This window comes from Rhineura floridana, chromosome 2 (genome assembly GCF_030035675.1).
Source record: "Rhineura floridana isolate rRhiFlo1 chromosome 2, rRhiFlo1.hap2, whole genome shotgun sequence".
In the NCBI taxonomy this organism is placed as follows: domain Eukaryota; kingdom Metazoa; phylum Chordata; class Lepidosauria; order Squamata; family Rhineuridae; genus Rhineura; species Rhineura floridana.
Genome location: NC_084481.1, coordinates 106401011 through 106414655, shown reverse-complemented (window position 1 = coordinate 106414655; position 13645 = coordinate 106401011).

Sequence of the window (13645 nt, the reverse complement as noted above, 5' to 3'; positions counted from 1 at the left end):
TCATCTTCTCCTTGATTGGGTGGTTGGTAGTAGACTCCAAGCACCACATTCCTTTTGTTACTTGCCCCATTAATTTTAATCCAGATACTCTCTGTGGAACTACCAAGCTCATCTTCCTGTATTTCTGTGCAGGGATATATATTTTTAACATATAGCACGACTCCACCTCCCTTTTTATTCCTTCTTCTTGAACAAGTTGTATCCTTCAATTGCTGTATTCCAGTCATGGGAGTCATCCCACCAAGTTTCAGTTATACCTATCAAGTTGTAATTGCCCTCCTGTATTAAGAGTTCAAGTTCGACCTGCTTGTTTCCCATGCTCAGTACATTAGTATACAGACCTCGAAGACCATGTGATTTATGGCTTGGCTTCCTTATTACATTTTTCTGAGGGCTGTTACTGGGCCCTATTAGAGCTGATCTCTTTGGTCCCGCTACTGTACATAAGCCTTCATCAGTCGTTACCACCAAGTTTACATCTCCCTCCCCCTTAGGATTCAGTTTAAAGCCCTTCTGATGAACTTCTCCATGCTGTGGCCAAAAACATTCTTCCCAGTCCTTGTGAGATGCAACCCATCACTTGCCAGCAGTCCATCTTCCAGGAAGCATAGCCCATGGTCCCAGAATCCAAATCTCTCACGTCGGCACCACCTTCGTAGCCATTCATTCACACGGAGTATTTTCCTTTCCCTTTCTACTCCTCTTCTAAGTGCTGGAAGGATGGATGAAAAAACTATCTGGGCCCCAAAGTCCTTGAGTTTCCTTCCGAGAGCTTCAAAGTCTGATGTGATTTCTTCATAGCTCCATTTGCAGTGTCATTTGTTCCCACATGGATGAGGAGAAAGGGATACCTGTCGGTGAGCTTGATGAGTGATGGCAACCTTTCCGTCACATTTCTAATCCATCCTCCTGGTAGACAGCATACCTGGTGAGTCCACAGATCTTCTCGGCATACTTGGGTTTCGATCCCATGCAGTAGAGAGTCTCCCACTACTAGTACTCTTCTCTTCTTGTTGTGGGGCGTTGTTTCATTGTCCCTGCTTGATTGAGCTTCAGCCTCTTGCTCGTTGTCGCACAGGGTTTCCTGTAATTCTTCCTCCACAGGCTGTCCTCCAGTCTCATCCTCGAGTGGTTGAAAGCGGTTCCATAGCTCCACTGGTGAAGGGTGTCTTCTAGTTCTTCTGCTTCTAACTGTCACCCTTTCCCACGGAGCTTCCTCCACTTCATTATTCCTCTCCAAAGCAGTCTCCTCTTCTGCTACCACATGATGTTGCTCTTCCACCTCCACGTCTCTTTGCTGCTGTTGTTCCAGCATTCTGTCTAAGAACTCTTCATCTTCTCTTATAGTCCTCAGTGTGGCCACCCGCTATTCCAGGCCTCTCACCTTTTTTTCCAACAATGCCACAAGCTTGCACTTGTTGCAGGTGTACGCCATGTTGTTCTCAGGCAAGAAAACAAACATGGCACAGACCTTGCAGGTCACAACCACTGGAGAATCCTTCCTGTTCATACTCTCTTCTACCTTTTGTTTCTTTCTAACTATTTGTTTTGGAGTGGCCTGTGCTTTGTCCTGTCCTACTTCAGGGTAAACTTGAGAGTCCCACTAGTATGCAGTGCGCTGTACAAGGAGAATTAGTAATTTGTTTGGCTTGTGTGTTTTTTTATGGACCTCCCCCTTGACCTCCCCTGTGGAACTCCTTTGTCAAACTCCTGTTTGCTCTGCCTGTTCGCTCGCTCTGTTTGCTCGCTCTCTGAAAGCTGGCTTGCTTATATGTCCTCACCTGTAGATCAACTGAGACAGCTTCCTCTGCTCTGCTCTGTTAGGAGTCAGGAAGCAGAATCAGCGCTAGATTTGAAAGATCTCACCCAATCCTCAGCTCTGAAGCTCTGCAATTGTCCTGAAGATGCTAGGGAGCGTTGATAAGAAAAGCAGCTGTTGGAGCCCTCTAGATGAGGAACTGCCGTCCCCTTCAAACCCCTCTTGTTTTATACCTTTTTCTAACTAAACTGACCCCATTGTAAACCCAATGTAAATGTCCCCAGAAAGATGTGGACGTGACAAATAAGAACAATGAAAGAATTTAGGATCATCAGTCAAGGAATTTAGTTTTTTCCAGTAACCATTCCTTGATGAATTCCCAGATAATGACTGCAATCTCCTACCTGTGAATTCCTGATGTTCTGTCTCCTTCTAAAGGTTAAGATTACCATAACAATTATGCAGACCATTTCCTTATGCAGACCATTTCCTTGTTTGAAAGAAGTGCCTGTTCTTACTGGGTGACATTCCCCAAATTTCCATAGGAATCAGGAAGTCTATGCCTTCAGGCTTTCAAGATATGTACTCAGGGGTCACAGAGAGGCTGTCTCTCAAGAATCTTTGCTGTTGCAGGTTTTCCAAACTCTGGTTCACTGAGGTGAATCAAGGATCCCCAATATTTGATTCCTCATTACAACGCTTGTAGGCCAAACTGCAACTCAGAACTGAAACAAAACTGCCACAGCCCAGGGCAGACTCAGCAGTTCCTTGTAGGCAAGCCTGGAGGGCCAATACACAACAGTATACACCCACCCACAAAATCAATGAATAGGTGTGGATATACTCTCCATTGCCAGGAGACTACATTTGTTTTCACTTATTTTCAAATGGACTCACTGCAAGGTAACGCAGAATTAATCTGCAATAAGCTTTTATTTTCAGAATCAAACCAGTTTCTCACAAAGCACTTTTATTAATCTTAAGGTTTTAATTTAATTATTTCAACATTACAATTAGTTCTTTTTACAAATACATGAATCTCTGTGCATACTTTTTCCTGAAATATACATTTTTTGTATGCATTTTTTGTTGGAGGCTAGAATTGCCTTGTAAAATCCAGAGAAGTGTGCATTTCAAATGATACCTGCATTTCAGTTCTTGTATTGGTTTGGAGTCATGAGAGTTTGCAGTATATGAGATGGATTCGTATTGCAAATGGAACAAAAGTCTCCCCCATCCCTAAAGGCATGCCACAAGTTCCTTCCCTGTTCCCCTGCCCCATTCAGAGTGCTTTGTTATCTGAAATAGCTTTTCCCTGAGTTTTGCCTTTCTTGTCCTTTCCTTCTTTGTTCTGTGACTTGCACCTCTTCCTTGACTAAGCACACCTTCTGCAGCAACATGAAAAAGACTTTCAGCTGTCCTCCCCCTTGCATTGTTTCCCTTGGACACAAAATTCGGCTGTTCCTTGCCCTTGCAGGGGAACTGGCCTGGGATTCATTGCATGGGAACTGGGATAGTGTTTGATATGGTTTGTGCTAAGAGAGACAAGCATTGTTACCCCCTCCCTGGAGAAAAGGGCATCCTCAGATGTCTTCACTGATATTGGTATGAAACATTTTGGAGTAAATAACAGAAGACCTAAATTGCTCTAAAATGTGTATCGTTGTTATGTGCCTTCAAGTCAATTATGACTTATGGCGACCCTATGAATCAGTGACCTCCAGTAGCATCTGTCATGAACCACCCTGTTCAGATCTTGTAAGTTCAGGTCTGTGGCTTCCTTTATGGAATTGTTAGGATGGAAATGTATTTGGACTTGATATGATTTTAATATCGGTTTATTTCCCTGTGACCTGACTTGTGACCTTCCAGTGGCTCACGGTTAATAAAAGCCTATTTCAGCTGGATTTCATTTCCTCTCCTATATCAATATGCATAGTAGTAAAATGGCTCATATACAGTTGCCATGCTGTATCACAAAAACATTCTTGTATTTGATTCATATGCTTATAGGCCTTGACACGTATACCCCTGCAAGTGTAAGAGTGATTTAATGGTTCTGCTTGTAGTTATTCCTCCCACATTATCTGTTTCTGTGTTCCTTTAGTTGCATTGCTTATCTCAAGGCCGCATACCTATGCAAACCCCTAACTGAAAAGAAACCAAGATGTGCCTTTCTTTGTTATTCTAAAAGCACCCCTTTCCTGCTATCTACACTGTTACTTTGTCTAGTAGAAAACCGAATGTCTGGAGCTTTCTTATCTTAAGCACCCCATTTCTAATGTTTTGATATTATCATGACCAGCAGTTTTCTTGAATGTAATGACGCATAAACCCCCCAGTTTTATTATCTTTGGGGGAAACTATATAACTCTCTGCCCTTTCAATAAACGGGGTTCCCACTTCTGAATAGCATCTTGCTTGAAGGTACTGGGTCCCCTTTGCAAAGGTAAATATTGTGTGTGTGTATTATTTTAGCCTCTGGTAGTGGATCTTGCACTCAACTCCACACCTCCCCGGGTGTTTGCCGGCTGAGGAGACAGTGACGGCTCGCGTGTTGGGTTTGGACCTAACAGAATCAATCCATCTCTTGTTTGGTCTTCCTCTTTTTCTACTTCTGTTTTTCCCAGTATTATTGTCTTTTATACTGAATCATATCTTTTTATTATGTGTCCAAAGTATGATAACCTCAGTTTCATCATTTTAGCTTCTAATGATAGTTCTAGTTTAATTTGTTCTAACACCCAATTATTGGTCTTTTTCTCGGTCCATGGTATCCGCAAAGCTCTCCTCCAACACCACATTTCAAATTCTATTTATTTATTTTATTTATTATTTAATTTGTATCCCGCCCTTCCTCCCAGCAGGAGCCCAGGGCGGCAAACAAAGCACTAAAAACACTTTAAAACATCATAAAAACAGATCTTAAAATACATTAAAACAAAACAGTGTTAAAAACATTTAAAAAACAACTTTAAAAGGGTTAAAAACATTATTTAAAAGCATATTAAGCAATTCTAACACAGATGCAGTCTGTTGAGTTGATTTTTCTCTTATCGGCTTTTTTCACTGTCCAACTTTCACATCCCTACACAGAGATCAGGAATACCATGGTCAATGATCCTGACTTTAGTGTTCAGTGATACAACTTTGCATTTGAGGACCTTTTCTAGTTCTCTCATGGCTGCCCTCCCCAGTCTTAGCCTTCTTCTGATTTCTTGACTATTGTCTCCATTTTGGTTAATGACTGTTTGATCCTTGACAAGTTCAGTGGCCTCATTGTCAATGTTAAAGCTATATAAATCATCTGTTTTCATTACTTTAGTCTACTTGACGTTTAGCTGTAGTTCTGTTTCTGTGTTTTCCTCTTTAACTTTCAACAGCATTCATTTCAAATCATTACTGGTTTCTGCTAGTAGTATGGTATCGTCTATATATCTTAAACTTTTGATATTTCTCCCTCCAATTTTCACACCTCCTTCATCTTGGTCCAATCCTGCTTTCCGTATGATATGTTCTGCATATAGATTTAAAAAATAGGGTGATAAAATATACCCCTGTCTCACACCCTTTCCACTGGGAACCAATTGGTTTCTCCATATTCTGTCCTTACAGTAGTGTACACACCAGACTCATAAAAGAACAACAGTAATTTCCATCACCCTGTTTCTGACAATACTGGTGAAGTATTTATGATCACATGAAACAATAAAGACTACTCATCTTCACTCTCTACAGTAGCAGGTATTAGACAGTGTCACTATTTGTCTTTTTTTCTAGCTGTAAGTATGACTTCTTACATACTTCAGTTTCAGTAGATCAGCATAGACTCTTGATTAGAACATCTCAAACCATACCCATTTGCATCCATTCATCTAGTCTTTACATGGTAAATTTGTAAGGTCAACACATCAAAGACTGACTACTGTAATGCATTCTACATGGGGCTCCCCTTGCAGACTGTACAGGACCTATAACTACAGAAGCAGTGGGTCTCCTTTCAAGTGCACCACTGGGATCATATAGATCTGGTGCAATAGCAATTACATTGAAATCAATAAACTTTTGGGTACCATTTTGATATTACTTTTAAAGCCCTGTACAGCCTGGCTCTAGCATACCTTTGGGAGCACCCTTCCCCCTATGAAACTTCCATCAACCCATTCAGATCTGTGATCCTGCTCAATGTTTCGTCTTCCTTTGTAAGTCACCTCAATACTTTTTTGTCATACACCTAACAAATGTAATTAATTAATTAATACCATGTGGATTAATCCATTACAGACATGGAACTAGGCCTTTCCAGTAATAGTCCCAGTCCTGGAGAACTCCCTCCCAAGTAAGAGACATTTGAACCATATGCAGTACTGTAATTGCAACAGAAGTGCAGGGTCCCTTCATGATAATCACAGCCATGCCCCTATCTGTTTTTTTGCTGCTGGGTTGAGAATGAGATCCTTGTTAATGCCTTTTCCCACAACAGATGCCCCTAGAAGCCAATAAGTATGAAAGGGGAGAGTCTTCTCAGTGGCTGATTCACCTCCTTTCACTCCGATTGGCTCCAATCAGCAGGAAAGGACAAGGAAGCATGTTAGATGACACTTCTCAGTGGCTAACACACTCCCCTTTCATGCTGATTGCCTCGTGGAATGCTGTCCTGGTGCCCACTTTGTGGGCTTTGGAAGGGTGTGTGGTTTTTAGAAAGAAGAGAGTGGGTGGGTGGCAGTGAAGGATCACCTGCCCTTGCAACTTTCAAATGTGTCTTTTGGATCACAGGGAGATATCCTTCGTAAAACCAGTCTTTCAAAAAACCCTAGCCAGGACACCATCCAACCTCAGGCTCATGCATTCAGCTGGGCTTGCTATCAACCCCCCTTTTACCTAAAGTGCGACCCACTCTTTCTGGGCATTTCTTTCTTCCCATACTGGGAGGCTCCAGAAGGGGGGAGGGTGCTTGGCTCTCTCCAGCCTCTCTCTTACTCTCTCTTTCTCCAGCATCTCTCTCTTTCTCCAGCATCTCTCTCTTACTCTCTCTCTCTCCAGCATCTCTCTCTTTCTCCAGCATCTCTCTTTCTCTCTCTCTCCAGCATCTCTCTCTTTCTCCAGCATCTCTCTCTTTCTCCAGGATCTCTCTCTCCAGCATCTCTCTCTTTCTCTCTCCAGCCTCTCTCTCTTTCTCTCTCTCTCCCCAGCATCTCTCTCTTTCTCCAGCATCTCTCTCTTTCTCCAGCATCTCTCTCTTTCTCTCTCTCTCTCCAGCATCTCTCTCTTTCTCCAGCATCTCTCTCTTTCTCTCTCTCTCCAGCATCTCTCTCTTTCTCTCTCCAGCCTCTGTCTTTCTCCAGCATCTCTCTCTTTCTCCAGCATCTCTCTCTTTCTCCAGCATCTCTCTCTTTCTCCAGCATCTCTCTCTTTCTCTCTCCAGCATCTCTCTCTTTCTCCAGCATCTCTCTAGCCTCTCTCTCTTTCTCTCTCTCTCTCCAGCCTGCCACCCACAGCAGCAGTGGACGCCGGATGGGGCCAGCTCCTTCTTAGCCCCGAGGACGCCTGGCCACTTCACCCCTCGTGCTGTGGGGGCTGCTGGGTGGCAGCGGCTGCGATGGGCCCCCCAGCCAGAGACGCTGCGGCCGCCACCGCCGCCACCACTGCCGAGCTCCATTGCGGCCACTCCCACCCAGCGGCGCCCACAGCAGGAGGGAGAATGACAGCGCCACGCTTGCCCGACCGGCCTTTTAAGCAGCGCTCGCCTCGCGCGCCTGGGGCCAGCCCCTCGTTGCCGCTCCCGCCCGCCCCTGTCCAAGACAGGCTGCACCTCTGGCCTCGGCCGCAGGGCTTCTCTGGGCACATGCAGAGTGTCCTGGCCTTGCCGCCCAGGAAGACAGAGCCTGGCCCCGGCGGCACCAGCTCTCCCTGCCTCAATGACAAAGGGCGGGAAGGCAGCCAGCCACACCCGTCACGCATGTGTGTCAATCACGCATGCTTGGCTGAGGGGGCCAATGAAAAGCCGGAGATCATCCAGTTTAAACAAAGTATTGCCAGAGGCCGGAGACAGCCCCCTTTTGCCGGAGACTCCTGCAGAAAACCGGAGACCTGGCAACTCTACTCTTCAAGTACTTGAAAGGTTGTCACACAGAGCAAAGCTTGGAAAAGTTACTTTTTTGAACTACAACTGCCATCAGCCCAGTCCAGTGGCCATGCTGGCTGGGGCTGATGGGAGTTGTAGTTCAAATAAAATAACTTTTCCAAGCTCTGACACAGAGGAGGGTCAGGATCTCTTCTCAATCGTCCCAGAGTGCAGGACACTGAATAATGAGCTCAAGTTACAGGAAGCCAGATTTCGACTGAACATCAGGAAAAACTTCCTGTCAGAGCCATAAGACAATGGAACTAATTTATTAGGAAGGACACTGGAGGCATTCAAGAGGCCGCAGGACAGCCACCTGTTGGGTATGCTTTAACGTGGATTCTTGCATTGAGCATGGAGTTGGACCCATCGCCGTATAGGCCCCTTTCAACTCTACTGTTCTATGATTCTAAGGCTCTAGCCCAGAAAGGTTTATGCCACACCAAATCCATTACAGCACAATCCTATGCATATCTGCTCAGAAGTAAGCCTCATTGAGATCATTGAGGTACAGGATTGCAGTCATGGGATGGTATTCAGTATTAGTCAGAGTAGACACATTGAAGTTAACAGACATGCCTAATTTAGGCTTATTAATTTCAATGGGTCTACTTTGAGTAGGACGTAGCTGAATACAATCCTTAGTCTTTAAAACTAGTCATTCTTTTTACAATATGGGCAGGCATTGAAAGAAGCAAATAAATGTCACATGAGTATTGTACAAGCAAGCATTGCAAAATTATTTAAACTGAACTTTATGTTTTGAGGTTCCATCTTATTTACAAAGAGTTGAGATGAAGGTTCATTCCCTGCATGTTCATCGTTTTACATACACAATTTCAAAAAAAGATTGGCTCATAAGGATATGAGCGCCACCTAGTGGTGGAAGCAGGAATTTCCACATGTCATAAAATAGTTTTGTATTAAGGAGGTTTAACTTTCTTCAATAATTAGGCCAGCGCATTTCAAAACTTGAATTCTCATGTAGAAGTCTTAGCTCTATTCTCAGTGCCACTTAATTTCATTGTGAATCTTTTGCTATGTCACTCAACCACTTCCAAACAAGCAATTTCTGTCAACAGAAGTTTTCTCATTTTATAGGAGTGAGAAAATATATGCTGTTATGTGATGTCGTAGAGAACATTGCTCAACAGTGTATTTTTTTTAAGAATTCATTTGCTGAACCTGAAAATTGTATTAGCCTAACAAATGGCAGGATTTAACTACACAGAATGGAAAAATCAGTTCCATTGATAGTATTGTGAATAATGAATACCTCACTTTCTTTGGATTGTGCCTCTAGGTGGTGTTAGAGTCTTCCAAGGCATATGGATAACTCTAGATTGAAGTGGAGGACACTGAACAATCAAAGTTAATAAGGGAAGTCAGTTTACCAAGCAGGTGGACAAGTTAACCTAGAGATGTGTTTCCCTGCAAACTGGTGATTTGCCTGTCAACTGTGTTCCTGATGTCACTAGTGTGATGCATTTTGGAAACTGTAGCAAGCCTCCTCCAACTCAGGAGCTGCATGTTCACATGCATATTCTACAAACATCTGCATGGATCAATGCACAAATCATTGTGTGCATGAAATCAGATTACACATGCATTCAGACTATGCACTGGAATGCCCAAAACTTTTCAGGATTACTTTTTAACAATTACTTTTATCCTCTAAAGTTGCTACCTATATCAAGCACAATATCTACAATAAACCACCAATAGGGATAAAGCATAAATTGCATTTAATTTGATTTGATTGTGTATATGCTTCTGAAGTTGTCAAGAGATTTATAACCCCATCTGGCCCAGAACAGTAAGATTATCTCTGGTGATAGCCAGAGACACAGGAGTTTATACTTGAGGAGATACAACAGTAATTGACCATTTGTGTATATGGAGTTGTTATCCACCAGAGACAGTAAATTAGCAAAACCTTGTTCTCCCATGAACCACAATAGTTAACTATGGGTCGTTTCAGACATGGATGATTTAGCAACACCCAGTCATTGGACTGGAGAGAACCCTTCATCTGTTTACAATGAATGATATTAAAAAGCCAAAGCAATATTAAATTTGCCCAACCAATGCCTCTAGCTGATGTGGAAATACAACTGAGACCCGCTTGGAGTGAATGGTCGATGACCTGCTCAAGAGCACTGCTTTGATAACAGCACACATGCCCACACCAGTTTATTATTTTATTTATTTATTACATTTATATACCGCCCCATAGCCGAAGCTCTCTGGGAGGTTGACAGTTGTGTTCTGACATAGTCTGGGGATCCTCCAGACATCTTTTTTATTATGCATTCATGATTATTTGTGCTGGTGATGGTATCCGGGGGGTTACATGCAATGCTGCTTTCAATACAGTTTGTGCCTGCAAAAGTTTTGGGGCAGACATACTGGCTTGTTTCCAACCAGTGAATGTCTCATAGCGTCCTGCTGAAATCCTGTAACTTTTCATACCACAAATGTTCTTGGTTTGGGTTGTGTTTGATCCTGTTTTTGTTGCACTGTAGCGCAAGCGTGCCCCACCAGACGGCAATAATGTGGTCACACTGAGGAAGCATTGCAGAACAACTATTAAAGAGGAACTATGTGTGGACAGCCCAGTATAAAGTCACCGCATTATTACATTAGGGCCATGTTACGGAAAAACCTCACCAGTCTGGAAGGGGCCCTGGCTTGGTAGTACTTAGCTCACAAATAATGCAATATGAAAGGATAATGGGTGATATCCAACATTAAGTCATACTCATAGTAGACCATTAAAATCAGTTGGCCTCTTCAGAGTATGTCTTAGTTGGATATCACCTTATGACTTTTCAGAATGTTGAGTAGTATACTACATGACAAGAAAAACTAGAAATGCAAAATAGAACTGCTTCCTTGCCCAGTAAACAAACATGGATATAATCCTACAGGAATCACAGTGACATCTATAGGTCAGAAAGCATAAGCAAGAATACACTTTAAGAAAAGCATAACAGCTGAAATAGAGCAACAGGGAACAAGTAGAGGAGGAAAATGATAGGTTGGAGGAATATGCTGAAAACATTTACCCCTAAAAGAGGAACTCTTTTCCTACATACTGCCTTCTTGCTTGGCTGAGACTGGCTCGCTGGGTGACCTTAGGCAAGTCACAATCTCTCAGCCTAACTTACCTCACACGGTTGTTGGGAGGATAAAATGAGGAGAGGGAGAACCATGTATGCCACCTTGCGCTCTTTGAGGAAAAGGTGGGATATAAATATAAAATAAATAACATCCAGCCATTCATACATTTCCCAAGAAAAGTGGGATTTCCTATTGACTTGCATTCCAGTAAAGCTACCTAAGAAGCCTGATGAAGCCATGCTGATACTGATAAGGCCTAAATACACTGTAACATCTATGGAAATGAGATAAAACAGAGAACAATTGTGGTTATTATTTATTTATTTATTCAATTTGTATGCCCCTTTTCCACATAGATGTGCTCAAAGCAGCTCAACACACAACAGAAAAAAATGTATCAATATATTATTACAATAACAGTCCAATGGCAAGGCAAACACAATATAACAATCCAAACAAAGAATTCATTCTAATAATACAAATGTTGTAGCATATAAAATACATTATAAAGTAAGTTATCAGAACATATGAACCAGAGTCAAACATGAAAAACATTTCCAGTACAGTCAAATATCAAGCCTGAAGCAGAATGTTTTCAACCTTTTCCACCAGGGCACTGTTGCCAATTTGGTGATTTCCCACTAAATCTAGTGTTTTTAGCTTTGTCTGGCGGCGAACTTTTGTTCTAGTGGCTAATGGGAAATCTAGTAGATGTCAAACATTTTATGGTCAGAATCTGGTGGTTTTTACAAATACTTCAATTTCATTCTCTCCCCCCACCCCCCGCTATTATGTATTTCATGAAACTGTCTAACTCTAGCCAAAAATCTAGCCTTTATAAAAAAAAATCTACTTTTGGATATTTTCATGTATTTTTCATTGTTTGCATTTCTGTTCCTATGTACATTCTCTAAAGTGCTGCTTGACTGTTGTTTCATTTCTGCTGTAAGCCATGGCTACCCCTTTGATTGAAAGGATACTAGAGAAATTTACCCAACACAACACAATGAGCTAGTGACAGAGAGGAGGATCTTGTGGTCTGCTTGTTTTTTAGGTTGTTAATGGGTCTCTCAGGTGCCCAGCAACTGGTGAATGGACCAGGGAGATCCTTTTGTCATTAAAACTCTTCAGGAGAGCCTTCCCCCCCCCCCCGCGCCTCCTGGTGGCTAGGAGAGGTTTGTGTTTTTAGTGTGTGTAGTGGTGTGTCTAGACTAGAGAATGGCTGGGGACTGGAGGCAGGGAGAGAGGCTGTCTCTCTGCACCATGGCTTTAGGATGCCTCCTGTAACACTGATGGAAAAGCTGGATGTTGGACTGCTGATGCCTTGGGGAAAAAAACCATCCTAAGCTCAGTTGGAATGTGTGTAAATAAACCATATTTCATAAAGACACCACAGTCTCCACTGACCTTCTTCCCAAGGAAACCAAGCCTAGGACGAGCGCAGGGACCCCTGGAATCTCACCACTTGGAGATTGGGGAGGTGCGCAACAGTATAAAGACAAGGAGGTTCTTGCCAATTGGCTGACTGAGAAGGAAAATGTGCAGGCAATTTTCTACCCAATCAACATGTGATATGCAGCCTAAGCACCACCAAAGGAGACATGATTATTAGGAACCACAAGCCTCAGAAATAAATGGCCTGAGCATGCACAGAGTGCGCTTGCCTCACATTGTATTTAATGTGATTCCACAACATGTATCCTTGTACATCTTACAACCATCACAGGAACAGCCTGCTGGATCAGGCAAAGGTCCATTTAGTCCATCATCCTATTCTCAGAGTAGCCAACCAAACACACACAGAGCATTTTTTAAATGTAAAAAACCCAGGAATGTAAAACCTCCATACTTCTCTCAGATCTAAAACACATACACACACATATTTAAATCTGCCGTTCCAAACTTAGATACAACACACCAATGGTTGCTGGTACTGTTAAATTCTATTATCCACCTTGTGAAGCAATTCCTCATAACAGTGTTTCACAATAATGCAAAAATGTTATCAAACACAGGCTCTGGTGGGTTAAGGTCAGAATTTGGTGGATTTGGGGGATGGGTCTGGTGGGGAAAAAAAATCTTGTTGGTAGTACTGATATCCCCCTCCCCTGTAGTGCTCAGGCAGCCTCTGTAGGTGGGGGGTGCTAGTAGTGCATCTGGCCCATGTGCCTAGGCTTTTGGGTCTAGTCCAGGGCAGGACCTGAGAAGAAGCAGAGAGGTGAGTAAGCTTGCTCACCAAGACCCAGGAAGCATAATGAGACCTTACTAACATAGCCCAGGCAACGGGGAGCTAGAATATTGTGTGTGCGTGTGCATGTACGCACACGTGCGTGTCTGGGGGGCATTTCTTCCCTAGTATGGTAAAAAAGTTGAAAAAATACCCTTTCAATCTGGTTCCATTTCAAAATGGTTTTGAAGTAGGGTTGCCAGGTCAGAAGCATCCCAAACCCTGAGGTTTCAGGGCCAGACCCTAGTGATGTCATTGGGGTGGGCCCTATTGATGTCATAGTGGGCAGCCCTCATGATGTCACAGAGGGTGGCCCTAGTGATGTCATTAAGTATGATACATGAAGCATCAACCACAGTTGCTTGGAGCATACCACTCAAACAAAAAAAATCTGATTGGAAATTAAGATAGA